Source organism: Aotus nancymaae, unplaced genomic scaffold, assembly GCF_030222135.1.
Source record: "Aotus nancymaae isolate 86718 unplaced genomic scaffold, 86718_ANA_hifiasm-v0.15.2.pri h1tg000064l_1, whole genome shotgun sequence".
NCBI classification, from domain to species: Eukaryota; Metazoa; Chordata; class Mammalia; order Primates; family Aotidae; genus Aotus; species Aotus nancymaae.
The window spans coordinates 19123494-19129959 of NW_026988479.1; the positions used below are offsets into that span (position 1 = coordinate 19123494).

Here is a 6466-nt window from a genome sequence, read left to right on the forward strand (position 1 = left end):
AATTGTGGAAATACAGTTTTTAAAACAATAATATTGTTTTGACCCATCATTATTCTGGCAAGATATTGAGAAAATGGGCATTCTCATAGACTATCTGATAACACCCTTATTGGAAAGAAACTTAGCAATGTTGTCAAAATGTCAAATATATCTTACTTTAACCCAGTAATTATCATTCCACGGGAGCCATCCTAAAGAAATACTAGTGTAAGCACATAAAAAAGTATATATAAGGTGACTTTGGAAGTCCGCACAGTGTCAGTGCACATACTACTTAGTCCGGGGCCTGGTGGCTGGGCTGATTTTCTTCTTTCCAATCGGAGGTCTCTGCCGCAAACATGCTCCGCCACATCTTAGGTCAGGCCAAGAAGCATCCGAGCTTGATCCCCCTCTTTGTATTTATCGGAGCTGGAGGTGGTGGAGCAGCCCTGTATCTCTTGGGTTTGGCATTGTTCAATCCAGATGTTTGTTGGTACTAAAAGAATAACCCAGAGCCCTGGAACAAACTGGGTCCCAATGATCAATACAAGTTCTACTCAGTGAATGTGGATTACAGCAAACTGAAGAAAGAACATCCAGATTACTAAATGAAATGTAAAGCTGCTTTAAAATGAAGGTCTTCTAGAAGCCATCCGCACAATTTTCCACTAAACCAGGAAATACTTCTTCTCTAAATGCATGAAATCATGTTAATGTAGTCTATTGGTGATTACATTGATTAATAAATAACTGAAACTTAAAAAAAAGTATCTAAAAGTATATTTTTTCATCATTATTGGTAATAGCCAAAATAAGAAAAAAAAACGCTGAAATATTTATCAGTTGGGAAATGGCTAAAATAACGTATGATACATTGATACCATAGAATGTATGCAGCACTTCTCTGTGCTGTAAAGTAGAGCTGTAAGCCACTGCCTGGCACATATTTTGTCCTCCATAAGGGGACACATTATTTCTGATGGTGACAGTGATTGTGATGATGGTGGTGATAACAATAGTAGCAGCAACTCACATTTATTTGGCCTAGGACTCCACTAAGTCCTTTCCAGGTATCATCTCATTTTATTATTGCAATCACCCGAGAAGGTGTGTACTATATTATATATAACATCCTGAATTTATAGAAGAAGACACTGAGTTCTAATGAGATTAAGTAACTACTATATATCATAACCTAGCAAGTACTAAAGTCTGGGAATGGAGCTGAAATCTGACTGACTCCCAAACCCTCTCCAAATCACCATGTTACTTGTTCTTTTGAACCAGAAGCCAGGAAGTTTGCTTTACCTGGTTATCCAGGGAGGCAGTTTACCCAATACATTCTCAGCATCGTTGCTTGAGGTTTGCTTGGTAGATTGCATGCACCAGATTTACTTTCAGAACCAAAACCTGAGGGTGGAGCCCTGAATGTTATTTTATTTATTTATTTTTGCTGTTGTTTGTTGTTTTCTTTAAAAAAAAAAAGTTCCCCAGCTGAATCTAATATACTCTGAATTTGGAGAAACACAAGCTAATCAATTCAATTATGTGGCAGGGATACAGATAGATAAAATATGCCTTGGCCACATCCTACCCTCACATGAACCCTCACATGCTTTTTTTTTTTAATCAGAATGACTAACTCCATTTTCAGTTTGATTTTTTTTATCCCTTCCACGGCCAAGCATAAGTTATAACATCATACTATACTTGCCACCTGTGGCTGAGGACACATTCCAATGATGACTTGGTGTTACTCTCATCCCTGACCTCTATATTACACTGGGAGTTTAGGCAAGGCTGAATTTGGATTTTCCTTAGTCTAAGTCATTAAAGAAGTCATAAAGGACTGGGTCCTCTGGATGTTGTATAGTCCCCCTAAACACCTAAATTCTGAATTGTATGTAAGGTGGCTCTGGACCAAGAAATTGGGCCACTTATTTCTCTTTATCTCAGCTTCTCAGGCTCTCTCTCCCACTCTCTTCTTCCTGCTCGTTCTCTTCTTTCCCAGTCTCTGTGTGTCTGTCTCTCTGTGTTTCAAACAGGCACCACACGCACACACACACACACGCTTAGGAAGCAAGACGGTATCAGGTCCTAGCTGTTCTGTGGTACTGAGATCAATCAGGGAAAAGACATGAGAGTGCATTTCTTACTTGCTTCCCCTTCTCCAGCCATGCCCTTTCTATCCTTGGCATTTCACTGTTTTTAGGACACTACACATTTATTCTTAAAACTTTCTCAACTGCCTAGCACAGGAGAAAGCAGAACACTGAAAGAACCCTCACAGCCTGTACACATGAAGATCAAATGCTTCCCCTGTGGTTACCTTGCCATGTATATTCTTTTGCTTGCTTTATTCTGGTTGTAGCAATTTAGGATATGTGTGCTTGGAAACTCCACTGAAACAGATCATCTATAATTCACTACAGCATCCCTCTCCCGTAGCTACACTTGCATGTAAGGTACAGCATTAGGAGTTTTTGTTTTTGTTTTTGTTTTTGTTTTGGCAGTTACATTCCTTGGAGAATTAGAGCAAGCAAGAGAAACTAAACCTCTCTTCAACGCACCTCGCTCAGGTAAAATAGGAAGCAGACAAAAGCCTGCTCAGTGCCACTCAGTCTTTGTCACACTCTAGACCTAGCTTACACTTGTACTAGAGGGTTGTTGATTTAACTTACATTCTTTATTTCAGACATGCATAAAGCAGGATCAGCAGGAAATGTGGGTTTTTTCCCCCTTTTCCCTCCAAAGTTTCCTGTCGGTGGACTTTCCGCAGATGTTTTTGTTTGCAGCAGCAAGGCACAAACAACTTATCAGAAAAAAAGCAAACAGCTTGGCTGATGGCAAAGCAGCTCTGATGAAAACTCTCTAGCAAGTCAAGGAGGGAATGTGGTTATCGTAAACATTTATTCATCAGGCAGTGGGTTTCTTTAATCCTCTACTCTGTCGAACTTCACTGAACCTCCGAGGCTGGCCCCTGATCAACCTGCAAGGACTTTAAAGGGAGCATGCTGGGAAAGTGTGGGGCTCTGGAGGGTGCAGCCCCTTTCCGGGGGCTGGAGGGGCTTAAGCTCATGGTTACAGAGTTGGAAGGGAGCCCCTGATCCAAAAAACCAGGATGAAGTTTTTTCAAGGGCAGGTAAAGAGGGAGCACACCTCCATGGGGCAGTCTGCTTGGGGGTAGGATTACCAGATTTGGTAAGTAAAGATACAGAATGGCCAGTTAAATCTGAATCTCAAATATACATCTTTTTTTAATATAAGAATGCTTCATGCCACATTTGAGACATACTTATACTTATTTATCAGGAATTGAAGATTAACTGGCTGTCCTGTATTTTATCCAACATATCCTTTTAGGGGTCCTCTCTTTGACAAGCCACGAGTTTTTTTCAGGATTATTTCTTCCAGGGATCATTTTTTCTCCTTGCAGCTGGACCTGTTGGGCTTTGCTTTTGGAAAGTCTGAAAGTGAAATATCCCTTCCCTCACTCTTTTCTCCTGAGGGTATCCAGGTGTATAGATCCAGTGAAGTCTTTGATTTCACTTTCTGGCAGTGAATCCTTAGCATGGAGCCAGATTCTCCCAGTGGGTAAGTTCCTTTGTGGGAAAGGGTGAGGCAGATCCAAAGTTGTTTTAACTCTTTCAAGCCCCAAGGATTCCATTTTGTAGGAGACACTCTCAGGACAGGAATGCTCCAAGAGGCTAATGGCTTCATCCAAATGCCTCATTCAGGCAGTGTCCTCTTAGAGTCCCAGCTTAGCTCATCACTGATCAGGCATGGAAGGTGCTTTTGTTTTATGTACAAATCACATTGGTGCTGATGGCCAAACCCATCATTAGTGATTTTTTTTTTTTTGAGACAGAGTTTCACTCTTGTTACACAGGCTGGAGTGCAATGGTGTGATCTCGGCTCACCACAACCTCCGCCTTCTGGGTTTGAGCAATTCTCCTGCCTCAGCCTCCCGAGTAGCTGGGACTACAGGCACCCGCCACCATGCCCAGCTAATTTTTGTCTTTTTAGTAGAGACGGGGTTTCACCATGTTGATCCAGGATGGTCTCGATCTCTTGACCTCGTGATCCACCCACCTTGGCCTCCCAAAGTGATTTGTGACTTCTTAATGCCACCAACAATACCAGTATGCCTGCTTGTGGAAACCTAACAAGTCAGCCAGGGAATGGGGCTGAAAATACCTTGTTTTTCAGGCTCAGACCTATCACTTGTAGGGTGATTTTAAGTTGTGTTGCCTAGAACCCAAGGTGTGGCTGAGCATCTTGGATCCTGACCCCTTCAGCTCCATGCCAACCAGGAGTGGTTCCATTCATAACTGTTATATACTTAGGGTTTTATCTAATGCTGTGTTTGTAAGAAGGGTTCTTTGGCTGCAAGCAAGTTTGAAAGCAACTGAACTAAGATGAGCTGTAACTTCTCCATTGACAGTGTCCACACTTCGACAGTGCTTTCTCAAAACCTTTCACATGGCATTCATGGCTGTCTATGCATTAATACCAGGTCCCTTGTTTCCCATTACTAACCTGTATGTACTTTGCTTCCATTCACAATACACTGGGAATGTCTGTTCCCTAAACAGCCCCTACTCTTTTGCTCCTCTACTTCTCTATTTTGCAAAACTCTTCTTATCTTGCCAAACCTGATTCAAATTGGTCCTCCATGGAGAGGTCCCCAGCTTCCCCTCCTTCTCCGAGAGTTGGAAACAAGCTCTTCTTCCTGTACACTCCCAGAGAGTTTTGTTCATATCCAAACTATGAATACACTTCTCATTCATGATTGTTGCAGCTGCCTCTCACACTGAATTTTAAGCTCTTAGCGAGTGGGAAACTTATCTTTGTGTTTCTCACAAAACCCAGCATGGGACATTGTGTGCAGCAGTGCCTGACAAAAGTCCATTTCGCCTAGTCTGCTCCTTTTCTCCATCTCTCCTCGCTGAACTTCCCACCGTCAGGAGCTAAATCAAAAATGGCTTTCTCCAGAATGTCCTCCATGACTCTCTGTTATCACCAGATACATCATAGGCACTCATTATATTATCACGTTCTGTTTATAATTGTTTAGATGCATGTCTCCTTCTCACAAAGTGAGATCCTTGATGGCAGAAACTCTCCTATTCATCTTTGCAACTAAGCCCAAAATCTCATGTGGAATTGGTACTTAAATAATGCTTATTAAATGTATGAGGGAACAAATGAATGAAGAACTGATAAAAGACCAAATGAACAAGTTCAATCCACCACTATTTCTTTTATATTAACAGTACAGTTCAGGAATCTATTGTGTAATAGGTTAAGAAGATAGGCTCTGGACTCTGATTGCCTGAGTTTGAATTCCAACTTTTCCACTTACTAGGTGTTTACCTTTGGGCAAGTTAACTGTTTGTGACTCGCCTTATCCCCTATAAAATGGTAATAATCACTCCATTCTCCTTCTAGGATGTTTATGAAGATTGTATTAGATAATCAAAGTAAAGCACTTCTCATAATAAGAACATAATAAATATCAACTATTATTATTATTACTATAGTTAGTCCAACTGAGTCAAGGAAGGCTACTATCCCTTTTAAAAAGACAATAATTAGTATATCTGTAACAACATGAACTTATGAACTTATGTCCAGCATTTCTACAGTATATGCAATGAGTATATATATGTGTATATATACGTGTATGTATATACACATATAAATGTATATATGTGTGTGTGTATATATATACGTATATATGTGTGTGTGTATATATATACGTATATATGTGTGTATATATACATATATATATATGTATATATACACATATATACATATATGTGTATATATACACATATACATATATACACACATATATGCATATATACACATATACGTATATATACACATATATACATATATACGTATATATACACATATATACACATACGTATATATACATGTATATACGTATATATGTATATGCTCATTATTAAATGTATTAAGTTATGAGTCAAGATCTGTTCTGGAACAAGAATAAATGCCTTTACACAAAGGGTATAACAACTCCCAAACCATAAGCACATTGAAATATATTTTTTCCACTGACTCCATCACATCCTGTCCTGATGGACATGCACTGACTGTCTGGGACAGGACTAAAGGTGGACCTTCCTTATGTCCTGAGCAGCCAAGCCCTGTGACTGTGACTTCATGTCTGTCCAGAGGGGTCCTTAGAGTCAGCACCTTGAGTCATCCAGGAGTGGAGTTGCAAAGGCTCTGACTATTTCAATAACAAAATATGGAACCAGTGACCTTCTGTGGTGGTTGAATGCTTCTCCCCTAATCTCTTTCCAGTGGGGAAAGAGATTTTATCTTTTTTACAGCAGTCCTTTTCTATGGCTGAAATGCCTTAGTCCTATTGATTCTTACAATATCTCCAACGTTTGGTAGCTTTTGGACCTTTCAGGCACAAAGTTACATTCTTTAAAGGCTTGGTTCCTGG

General features: G+C 40.1%; 1 pseudogene; it reads left to right on the forward strand.

Moving 5' to 3' along the window:
• The first annotated feature begins 273 nt into the window (after positions 1-273).
• LOC110567034 (cytochrome c oxidase subunit NDUFA4-like) lies at positions 274-602 on the forward strand (annotated as a pseudogene).
• Positions 603-6466: the final 5864 nt, after the last annotated feature.